Here is a 12,766-nt window from a genome sequence, read left to right as displayed (position 1 = left end):
TGTGTATAATATATAGAGAACAGCAGTTCCCATTTGTTATGTGGAACAGCTGTCCCTGTGTATAACATAGAGAACAGCAGTGTAATATAGAGAACCGCAGTCCCTGTGTATAAAAAAGAGAACAGCAGTTCCCATGTATATTATAGAGAACAGCAGTCGCTGTGTATAATACAGAGAACAGCAGTTCCCACGTCTGATATAGAGAACAGCTGTTCCTGTGTATAATGTCGAGAACAGCAGTTCCCATGTCTAACATAGAGAACAGCAGTCTCTGTGTGTAATATGAAGAACATCAGTCGCCATGTCGAATATAGAGAACAGCAGTGTCTGTGTATAATACAGGGAACAGCTGTTCCCATGTATAATATAAAAAACAGCAGTCCCTGTGTCTAATATAGAGACCAGCAGTCCCTGTGCACAATACAGAGAACAGCAGTTCCCATGTCTGATATAGCGAACCGCAGTACCTGTGTATAACATAGAGAATAGCAGTTCCCATGTCTAATATAAGAGAACACCAGTCCCTGTTTATAATATAGAGAACAACAGTTTCCATGTCTAATATAGAGAACAGCAGTTCCCATGTCTAATATAGAGAATAGCAGTATCTGTGTATAATACAGGGAACAGCCGTTCCCATGTATAATATAGAGAACAGCAGTTACCATGTCTAAGAAAGAGAACAGCAGTTCCTGTGTATAATATAGAGAATCGCAATTCCCATGTCTCATATAGAGAACACCAGTCCCTGTGTATAATATAGAGAACAGCAGATCCTGTGTATAATATAGAGAACAGCAGTTCCCATGTCTAATATAGAGAACAGCAGATCCTGTGTATAATATAGAGAACAGCAGTCCCTGTCTATAATATACAGAACAGCAGTTCCCATTTGTTATATGGAACAGCTGTCCATGTGTATAACATAGAGAACATCAGTTCTTATGACTAATACAGAGAACAGCAGTCCCAGTGTATAATATAGTGAACAGCAATTCCCATGTAAAATATAGAGAAAAGCAGTTCCTGTGCATAATTTCGAGAACAGCAGTTCCCATGACTAATGTAGAGAACAGAAGTACCTGTGTATAATATAGAGAACAGCAGTTCCCATGTGTAATATAGAGAACCGCAGTCCCTGTGTATAAAAAAGAGAACAGCAGTTCCCATGTCTCATAAAGAGAACAGCAGTCACTGTGTATAAAAAAGAGAACAGCAGTTCCCATGTCTCATAAAGAGAACAGCAGTCCCTGTGTATAATATAGAGAACAGCAGTTCCCATGTCTCATAAAGAGAACAGCAGTCCCTGTGTATAATATAGAGAACGGCAGTTCCCATGTAAAATATAGAGAACAGCAGTACCTGTGTCCAATATAAAGTACAGCAGTTCCCATGTCTAATATAGAGAACAGCTGTTCCTGTGTATAATATAGAGAACAGCAGTTACCATGTCTAAGAAAGAGAACAGCAGTTCCTGTGTATAATATAGAGAATCGCAGTTCCCATGTCTCATATAGAGAACACCAGTCCCTGTGTATAATATAGAGAACAGCAGTTCCCATGTCTAATATAGAGAACAGCAGTCTCTGTGTGAATTATGAAGAACAGCAGTTCCCATGTCTAATATTGAGAACAGCAGTGTCTGTGTATAATACAGAGAACAGCAGTTCCCCTGTCCAATATAGGGATCAGCAGTCCCTGTGTATAATATAGAGAACAGCAGTTCCCATGTCTAATATAGTGATCAGCAGGCGCTGTGTATAATATAGAGAACAGCAGTTCCCATGTCTAATATAGAGAACAGCAGTACCTTTACATAATATAGATAACAGCAGTTTCTATGTGTTATATAGGGAACAGCTATCCCTGTGTATAACATAGAGAACATCAGTTCCCATGACAAAAAAGAGAACAGCAGTCCCTCTGTATAATATAGGGAACAGCAGTTCCCATGTCTAATATAGAGAACAGCAGTTCCCATGTCTAATATAGAGAAGAGCTGTCCCTGTGTATAATATAGAGAACAGCAGTTACCATGTCTAGGAAAGAGAACAGCGGTTCCTGAGTCGAATACAGACAACAGCAGTTCCCATGTCTAATATAGGGAACACCAGTTCCTGTGTATAATATAGAGAACAGCAGTTCCATGTCTAATATAGAGAACAGCAGTCTCTGTGTGTAATATGAATAACAGCAGTTACCATGTCTAATATAGAGAACAGCAGATCCTGTGTATAATATATAGAGAACAGCAGATCTTGTGTATAATATAGAGAACAGCAGTTCCCATGTCTAATATAGAGAACAGCAGATCCTGTGTATAATATATAGAGAACAGCAGTTCCCATTTGTTATGTGGAACAGCTGTCCCTGTGTGTAACATAGAGAACAGCAGTGTAATATAGAGAACCGCAGTCCCTGTGTATAAAAAAGAGAACAGCAGTTCCCATGTATATTATAGAGAACAGCAGTCGCTGTGTATAATATAGAGAACAGCAGTTCCCACGTCTGATATAGAGAACAGCTGTTCCTGTGTATAATGTCGAGAACAGCAGTTCCCATGTCTAACATAGAGAACAGCAGTCTCTGTGTGTAATATGAAGAACATCAGTCGCCATGTCGAATATAGAGAACAGCAGTGTCTGTGTATAATACAGGGAACAGCCGTTCCCATGTATAATATAGAGAAATGCAGTCCCTATGTATAATATAGAGAACAGCAGTCCCTGTGTCTAATATAGAGAACAGCAGTCCCTGTGTATAATACAGAGAACAGCAGTTCCCATGTCTAATGTATAGAACAGCAGTTCATGTGTATAATATAGAGAACACCAGTTCCTGGGTAGAATATAGAGAACAGCATTCCCTGTGTATAATATACAGAACAGCAGTTCCTATGTCTAATATAGAGAACAGCAGTACATGTGTATAATATAGAGACCAGCAGTCCCTGTGCACAATACAGAGAACAGCAGTTCCCATGTCTGATATAGCGAACCGCAGTACCTGTGTATAACATAGAGAATAGCAGTTCCCATGTCTAATATAAGAGAACACCAGTCCCTGTTTATAATATAGAGAACAACAGTTTCCATGTCTAATATAGAGAACAGCAGTTCCCATGTCTAATATAGAGAATAGCAGTATCTGTGTATAATACAGGGAACAGCCGTTCCCATGTATAATATAGAGAACAGCAGTTACCATGTCTAAGAAAGAGAACAGCAGTTCCTGTGTATAATATAGAGAATCGCAATTCCCATGTCTCATATAGAGAACACCAGTCCCTGTGTATAATATAGAGAACAGCAGTTCCCATGTCTAATATAGAGAACAGCAGTCTCTGTGTGAATTATGAAGAACAGCAGTTCCCATGTCTAATATTGAGAACAGCAGTGTCTGTGTATAATACAGAGAACAGCAGTTCCCCTGTCCATAATAGGGATCAGCAGTCCCTGTGTATAATATAGAGAACAGCAGTTCCCATGTCTAATATAGTGATCAGCAGTCCCTGTGTATAATATAGAGAACAACAGTTCCCATGTCTAATATAGAGAACAGCAGTACCTTTATATAATATAGATAACAGCAGTTTCTATGTGTTATATGGGGAACAGCTATCCCTGTGTATAACATAGAGAACATCAGTTCCCATGAAAAATAAGAGAACAGCAGTCCCTCTGTATAATATAGGGAACAGCAGTTCCCATGTCTAATATAGAGAACAGCAGTTCCCATGTCTAATATAGAGAAGAGCTGTCCCTGTGTATAATATAGAGAACAGCAGTTACCATGTCTAGGAAAGAGAACAGCAGTTCCTGAGTCTAATATAGACAACAGCAGTTCCCATGTCTAATATAGGGAACACCAGTTCCTGTGTATAATATAGAGAATTGCAGTTCCCATGTCTAATATAGAGAACACCAGTCCCTGTGTACAATATAGAGAACAGCAGTTCCCATGTCTAATATAGAGAACAGCAGTCTCTGTGTATAATAAAGGGAACAGCAGTTCCCATGTATAATAGAGAGAACAGCAGTCCCTATGTATAACAAAGAGAACAGCAGTTCCTGTGTATAATATAGAGAACAGCAGTCCCTGTGTATAATATACAGAACAGCAGTTCCCATATCTAATATAGAGAACAGCAGTCCCTGTGAATAATATAGAGAACAGCAGTTCCCATGTCAAATATATAGAACAGCAGTTCCTTTGTATAATATAGAGAACAGCAGTTCCCATGTCTAATATAGGGATCAGCAGTCCCGGTGTATAATATAGGGAACAGCAGTTCCCATGTCTAATATAGGGATCAGCAGTCCCTGTGTATAATATAGAGAACAGCAGATCCTGTGTATAATATAGAGAACAGCAGTTCCCATGTCTAATATAGAGAACAGCAGATCCTGTGTATAATATAGAGAACAGCAGTTCCCATTTGTTATGTGGAACAGCTGTCCCTGTGTATAACATAGAGAACATCAGTTCTTATGACTAATATAGAGAACAGCAGTCCCAGTGTATAATATAGAGAACAGCAGTTCCCATGTAAAATATAGAGAAAAGCAGTTCCTGTGCATAATTTCGAGAACAGCAGTTCCCTTGTGTAATACAGAGAACCGCAGTCCCTGTGTATAAAAAAGAGAACAGCAGTTCCCATGTATATTAGAGAGAACAGCAGTCGCTGTGTATAATATAGAGAACAACAGTTTCCATGTCTTATATAGAGAACAACAGTTCCCATGTCTAATATAAGAGAACACCAGTACCTGTGTATAATATACAGAACAGAGTTCCCATGTCTAACGTAGAGAAGAGCTGTCCCTGTGTATAATATAGAGAACAGCAGATACCATATCTAGGAAAGAGAACAGCAGTTCCTGTGTATAATATAGAGAACAGCAGTTCCCATGTCTAATATAGAGAACAGCAGTCTCTGTGTGTAATATGAAGAACAGCAGTTCCCGTGTCTAATATAGAGAACAGCAGTATCTGTGTATAATACAGGGAACAGCAGTTCCCATGTATAATAGAGAGAACAGCAGTCCCTATATAAAATAAAGAGAACAGCAGTCCCTGTGTATAATATACAGAACAGCAGCTCCCATGTCAAATATATAGAACTGCAGTTCCTTAATATAATATAGAGAACAGCAGTTCCCATGTCTAATATAGGGATTAGCAGTCCCGGTGTATAATATAGGGAACAGCAGTTCTCATGTCTAATATGGGGATCAGCAGTCGCTGTGTATAATATACAGAACAGCAGATCCTGTGTATAATATAAAGAACAGCAGCTCCCATGTCAAATATAGAGAACAGCAGATCCTGTGTATTATATAGAGAACAGCAGTTCCCATGTCTAATATAGGGATCAGCAGTCCCTGTGTATGATATAGAGAACAGCAGTTCCCATGTCTAATATAGAGAACAGCAGTACCTGTATATAATATAGAGAACAGTAGATCCCATGTATAATATAGAGAACAGCTGTCCCTGTGTATAATATAGAGAACAGCAGTTCCCATGTATAATATAGGGATCAGCAGTCCCTGTGTATAATATAGAGAACAGCAGATCCTGTGTATAATATAGAGAACAGCAGTTCCCATGTCTAATATAGAGAACAGCAGATCCTGTGTATAAAAAAGAGAACAGCAGTTCCCATGTCTAATATAGGGATCAGCAGTCCCTGTGTATGATATAGAGAACAGCAGTTCCCATGTCTAATATAGAGAACAGCAGTACCTGTATATAATATAGAGAACAGTAGATCCCATGTATAATATAGAGAACAGCTGTCCCTGTGTATAATATAGAGAACAGCAGTTCCCATGTCTAATGAGGAGAACAGCAGTTCCTGTGTATAATATAGAGAACAGCAGTTCTCATGTCTAATATACAGCGACACAGTTTCTATGTGTTCTATAGAGAACAGCTGTCCCTGTGTATAACATAGAGGACATCAGTTCCCATGATTAATAAAGTGAACAGCAGTCCCTCTATGTAATATAGGGAACAGCAGTTCCCATGTCTAATATAGAGAACAGCAGTTCCCATGTGTAATATAGAGGACAGCTGTCCCTGTGTATAACATAGAGAACAGCAGTCCCTGTGTCTAATATAGAGAACAACAGTCCCTGTGTATAATATACAGAACAGCAGTTCCCATGTCTAATATAGAGAACAGCAGTACATGTGTATAATATAGAGAACAGCAGTTCCCATGTCTAATGAGGAGAACAGCAGTTCCTGTGTTTAATATAGAGAACAGCTGTTCCCATGTCTAATATAGAGAACAGCAGTCCCTGTGTCTAATATAGAGAACAGCAGTACCTGTGTATAATACAGAGAACAGTAGATCCCATGTATAATATAGAGAACAGCAATCCCTTTGTCTAATATAGAGGACAGCTGTTACTGTGTATAATATAGAGAACAGCAGTTCCATTATCTAATACAGAGAAAGGCTTTCCCTGTGTATAATATAGAGAACAGCAGTCCCTGTGTCTAATAAAGAGAACAGCTGTCCCTGTGTATAATATAGAGAACAGCAGTTCCCATGTCTAATATAAGAGAACACCAGTACCTGTGTATACTATACAGAAGAGCAGTTCCCATGTCTAATATAGAGAAGAGCTGTCCCTGTGTATAATATAGAGAACAGCAGTTACCATGTCTAGGAAAGAGAACAGCAGTTCCTGAGTCTAATATAGAGAACAGCAGTTCCCATGTCTAATATAGAGAACACCAGTTCCTGTGTATAATATAGAGAATTGCAGATCCCATGTCTAATATAGAGAATACCAGTCCCTGTGTACAATATAGAGAACAGCAGTTCCCATGTCTAATATAGAGAACAGCAGTCTCTGTGTGTAATATGAAGAACAGCAGTTCCCATGTCTAATATAGAGAAAAGCAGTATCTGTGTATAATACAGGGAACAGCAGTTCCCATGTATAATAGAGAGAACAGCAGTCCCTATGTATAATAAAGAGAACAGCAGTTCCTGTGTATAATATAGAGAACAGCAGTTCCCATATCTAATATAGAGAACAGCAGTCCCTGTGTACAATATAGAGAACAGCAGTTCCCATGTCAAATATAGGGATCAGCAGTCCCTGTGTATAATATAGAGAACAGCAGATCCTGTGTATAATATAGAGAACAGCAGTTCCCATGTCTAATATAGAGAACAGCAGATCCTGTGTATTATATAAAGAACAGCAGTTCCCATGTCTAATATAGGGATCAGCAGTCCCTGTGTATGATATAGAGAGCAGCAGTTCCCATGTCTAATATAGAGAACAGTAGATCCCATGTATAATATAGAGAACAGCTGTCCCTGTGTATAATATAGAGAAAAGCAGTTCCCATGTCTAATGAGGAGAACAGCAGTTCCTGTGTATAATATAGAGAACAGCAGTTCTCATGTCTAATATACAGCGACACAGGATCTGCTGTAGAGAAAAGCAGTTCCCATGTCTAATGAGGAGAACAGCAGTTCCTGTGTATAATATAGAGAACAGCAGTTCTCATGTCTAATATACAGCGACACAGTTTCTATGTGTTATATAGAGAACAGCTGTCCCTGTGTATAACATAGAGAACATCAGTTCCCATGATTAATAAAGTGAACAGCAGTCCCGGTGTCTAATATAGGGAACAACAGTTCCCATGTATAATATAGGGATCAGCAGTCCCTGTGTTGAATATAGAGGACAGCTGTACCTGTATATAACATAGAGAACAGCAGTCCCTGTGTCTAATATAGAGAACAACAGTCCCTGTGTATAATATACAGAACAGCAGTTCCCATGTCTAATATAGAGAACAGCTGTCCCAGTGTATAATATAGAGAACAGCAGTTCCCATGTCTAATGAGGAGAACAGCAGTTCCTGTGTTTAATATAGAGAACAGCAGTTCCCATGTCTAATATAGAGAACAGCAGTCCCTGTGTCTAATATAGAGAACAGCAGTACCTGTGTATAATACAGAGAACAGTAGATCCCATGTATAATATAGAGAACAGCAATCCCTTTGTCTAATATAGAGGACAGCTGTTACTGTGTATAATATAGAGAACAGCAGTTCCATTATCTAATACAGAGAAAGGCTTTCCCTGTGTATAATATAGAGAACAGCAGTCCCTGTGTCTAATAAAGAGAACAGCTGTCCCTGTGTATAATATAGAGAACAGCAGTTCCCATGTCTAATATAAGAGAACACCAGTACCTGTGTATACTATACAGAAGAGCAGTTCCCATGTCTAATATAGAGAAGAGCTGTCCCTGTGTATAATATAGAGAACAGCAGTTTCCATGTCTAGGAAAGAGAACAGCAGTTCCTGAGTCTAATATAGAGAACAGCAGTTCCCATGTCTAATATAGAGAACACCAGTTCCTGTGCATAATATAGAGAATTGCAGATCCCATGTCCAATATAGAGAATACCAGTCCCTGTGTACAATATAGAGAACAGCAGTTCCCATGTCTAATATAGAGAACAGCAGTCTCTGTGTGTAATATGAAGAACAGCAGTTCCCATGTCTAATATAGAGAAAAGCAGTATCTGTGTATAATACAGGGAACAGCAGTTCCCATGTATAATAGAGAGAACAGCAGTCCCTATGTATAATAAAGAGAACAGCAGTTCCTGTGTATAATATAGAGAACAGCAGTCCCTGTGTATAATATACAGAAAAGCAGTTCCCATATCTAATATCGAGAACAGCAGTCCCTGTGTACAATATAGAGAACAGCAGTTCCCATGTCAAATATAGGGATCAGCAGTCCCGGTGTCTAATATAGGGAACAACAGTTCCCATGTATAATATAGGGATCAGCAGTCCCTGTGTATAATATAGAGAACAGGAGATCCTGTGTATAATATAGAGAACAGCAGTTCCCATGTCTAATATAGAGAACAGCAGATCCTGTGTATAAAAAAGAGAACAGCAGTTCCCATGTATATTATAGAGAACAGCAGTCGCTGTGTATAATATAGAGAACAGCAGTTTCCATGTCTAATATAGAGAACAGCAGTTCCCATGTCTAATATAGAGAATAGCAGTATCTGTGTATAATACAGGGAACAGCCGTTCCCATGTATAATATAGAGAACAGCAGTTCCCATGTCTAATATTGAGAACACCAGTTCCTGTGTATAATATAGAGATGCGCAGATCCCATGTCTTATATAGAGAACACCAGTCCCTGTGTATAATAAAGAGAACAGCAGTCCCTGTGTATAATATAGAGTGCAGCAGTTCCCATCTCTAATATAGAGAACAGCAGTCTCGGTGTGTACTATGAAGACCAGCAGTTCTCATGTCCAATATAGAGAACAGCAGTCCCGATATATAATATAGAGATCAGCAGTTCCCGTGTATAATATAGAGAACAGCAGTCCCTGTGTATAATATACAGAACAGCAGTTTCCATGTCTAATATAGAGAACTGCAGTTCCAATGTCTAATATAGAAAACAGCAGTTCCTATGTATATTATAGAGAACAGCAGTCCCTGTGTAAAATATTGAGAACAGCTGTTGCCATGTCAAAAAAAGATAACAGCTGTCCCTGTGCAAAATATAGAGAACAACAGTCCCTGTGTCTAATATAGAGAACAGCAGTCCCTGTGTATAATATAGAGAGCAGCAGTTCCCATGTCTAACGTAGAGAACAGCAGTCCTTGTGTAAAATATAGAGAAGAGCAGTTCCCATGTCTAATATAGAGAACACCAGTCCCTGTGTACAATATAGAGAACAGATGACCCATTGTATAATATAGAGAACAGCTGTCCCTGTGTATAATATAGACAACAGCAGTCCCTGTGTATAAATTGAGAAAAGCAGTTCCCATGTCTAATACAGAGAACAGCTGTCAATGTGTACAATATAAGAGAACAGCAGTCCTTGTGTATAATATTGAAAACAGCAGTCCCTGTGTATAATATAGAGAACAGCAGTTCCCATGTCAAATATAGAGAACAGCAGTTCCTTTGTATAATATAGAGAACAGCAGTTCCCATGTCTCATATCGAGAATAGCAATGCCCATGTCTAATATAGACAACAGCAGGTCCCATGTCTAATATGGAGAACAGCAGTCCCTATGTATAATAAAGAGAACAGCAGTTCCTTTGTATAATATGGAGAACAGCAGTCCCTGTGTATAATATATGGAACAGCAGTTCCCATATCTAATGTAGAGAACTGCAGTCCGTGTGTATAATATAGAGAACGGCAGTTCCCATGTCAAATATAGAGAACAGATGACCCATTGTATAACATAGAGAACAGCTGTCCCTGTATACAATATACAGAACAGCAGTTCCCATGTCTAATATAGAGAACAGCAGTCCCTGTGTACAATATAGAGAACAGATGACCCATTGTATAATATAGAGAACAGCTGTCCCTGTGTAAACTATACAGAACAGCAGTTCCCATGTCTAATATAGAGAACACCATTACCTGTGTCTAATATAGAGAACAGCAATCCCTGTGTATAATGCAGAGAACAGCAGTTCCCATGTCTAATAAAGAGAACAGCAGTCACTGTGTATAATATAGAGAACAGCAGTTCCCATGTCAAATATAGAGAACAACAGTACCTGTGTACAATATAAAGTACAGCAGGTCCCATGTCTAATATAGAGAACAGCTGTCCCTGTGTATAATATAGAGAACAGCAGTTACCATGTCTAAGAAAGAGAACAGCAGTTCCTGTGTATAATATAGAGAATCGCAGTTCCCATGTCTAATATAGAGAACAGCAGTCCCAATGTATAATAAAGAGAACAGCAGTTCCTTTGTGTAATATAGAGAACAGCAGTCCCAGTGTATAATATACAGAACGGCAGTTCCCACGTCTAATATAGAGAACTGCAGTCCCCGTGTATAATATAGAGAACAGCACTTCCCATGTCAAATATAGAGAACAGCAGTACCTATGTATAATACAGAGAACAACAGTTCCCATGTCTAATATAGAGAACAGCAGTCCGTGTGTCTAATATAGAGAACAGCAGTCCCTGTGTATAATACAGAGAACAGCAGTTCCTATGTCTAATGTAGAGAACAGCAGTCCCTGTGTGTAATATACAGAACAGCAGTTCCCATGTCTAATATAGAGAACAGAAGTCCCTGTGTACAATATAGAGAACAGATGACCCATTGTATAATATAGAGAACAGCAGTCCCTGTGTAAAAAATACAGAACAGCAGTTCCCATGTCTAATATAGAGAACACCATTACCTGTGTCTAATATAGCGAACAGCAGTCCCTGTGTATAATATACAGAACAGCAGTTCCCATGTCTAATATAGAGAACAGCTGTCCCTGTGTATAACATAGAGAACATCAGTTCCCATGACTAATAAAGAGAACAGCAGTCCCTCTGTATAATATAGGGAACAGCAGTTCCCATGTGTAATATAGAGAACAGCTGTCCCTGTGTATAACATAGAGAACAGCAGTTCCCATGTCTAATGAGGAGAATAGCAGTTCCTGTGTCTAATATAGAAAACAACAGTCCCTGTGTATAATATACAGAACAGCAGTTCCCATGTCTAAAACAGAGAACAGCTGTCCCTGTGTATAATATAGAGAACAGCAGTTCCCATGTCTAATGAGGAGAACAGCACTTCCTGTGTTTAATATAGAGAACAGCAATTCCATTATCTAATACAGAGAACGGCAGTCCCTGTGTATCATATAGAGAACAGCAGTCCCTGTGTCTAATAAAGATAACAGCTGTCCCTGTTTATAATTTTGAGAATAGCAGTTCCCATGTCTAATATAAGAGAACATCAGTACCTGTGTATAATATACAGAACAGCAGTTCCCATGTCTAATATAGAGAAGAGCTGTCCCTGTGTATAATATAGAGAACAGCAGTTACCATGTCTAGGAAAGAGAACAGCAGTTCCTGTGTATAATATAGAGAACAGCAGTTCCCATGTCTAATATAGAGAACGGCAGTCTCTGTGTGTAATATGAAGAACAGCAGTTCCCATGTCTAATATAGAGAACAGCAGTATCTGTGTATAATACAGGGAACAGCAGTTCCCATGTATAATAGAGAGAACAACAGCCCCTATATATAATAAAGAGAACAGCAGTTCCTGTGTATAATATAGAGAACAGCACTTCCTATGTCTAATGTAGAGAACAGCAGTCCCTGTGTGTAATATAGAGAACAGCAGTTCCCATGTCTAATATAGAGAACAGAAGTCCCTGTGTACAATATAGAGAACAGATGACCCATTGTATAATATAGAGAACAGCAGTCCCTGTGTAAAAAATACAGAACAGCAGTTCCCATGTCTAATATATAGAACACCATTACCTGTGTCTAATATAGAGAACAGCAGTCCCTGTGTATAATATACAGAACAGCAGTTCCCATGTCTAATATAGAGAACAGCTGTCCCTGTGTATAACATAGAGAACATCAGTTCCCATGACTAATAAAGAGAACAGCAGTCCCTCTGTATAATATAGGGAACAGCAGTTCCCATGTCTAATATAGAGAACAGCAGTTCCCATGTGTAATATAGAGAACAGCTGTCCCTGTGTATAACATAGAGAACAGCAGTTCCCATGTCTAATGAGGAGAATAGCAGTTCCTGTGTCTAATATAGAAAACAACAGTCCCTGTGTATAATATACAGAACAGCAGTTCCCATGTCTAATACAGAGAACAGCTGTCCCTGTGTATAATATAGAGAACAGCAGTTCCCATGTCTAATGAGGAGAACA

The sequence above is a fragment of the Chiloscyllium plagiosum genome, unplaced genomic scaffold (assembly GCF_037043375.1).
Source record: "Chiloscyllium plagiosum isolate Xiang-an unplaced genomic scaffold, Cpla_swu_hap1 HiC_scaffold_21, whole genome shotgun sequence".
Taxonomy (NCBI): domain Eukaryota; kingdom Metazoa; phylum Chordata; class Chondrichthyes; order Orectolobiformes; family Hemiscylliidae; genus Chiloscyllium; species Chiloscyllium plagiosum.
The sequence above is the reverse complement of the archived record's forward strand: the minus strand, read 5'-3'. Positions refer to the sequence as shown.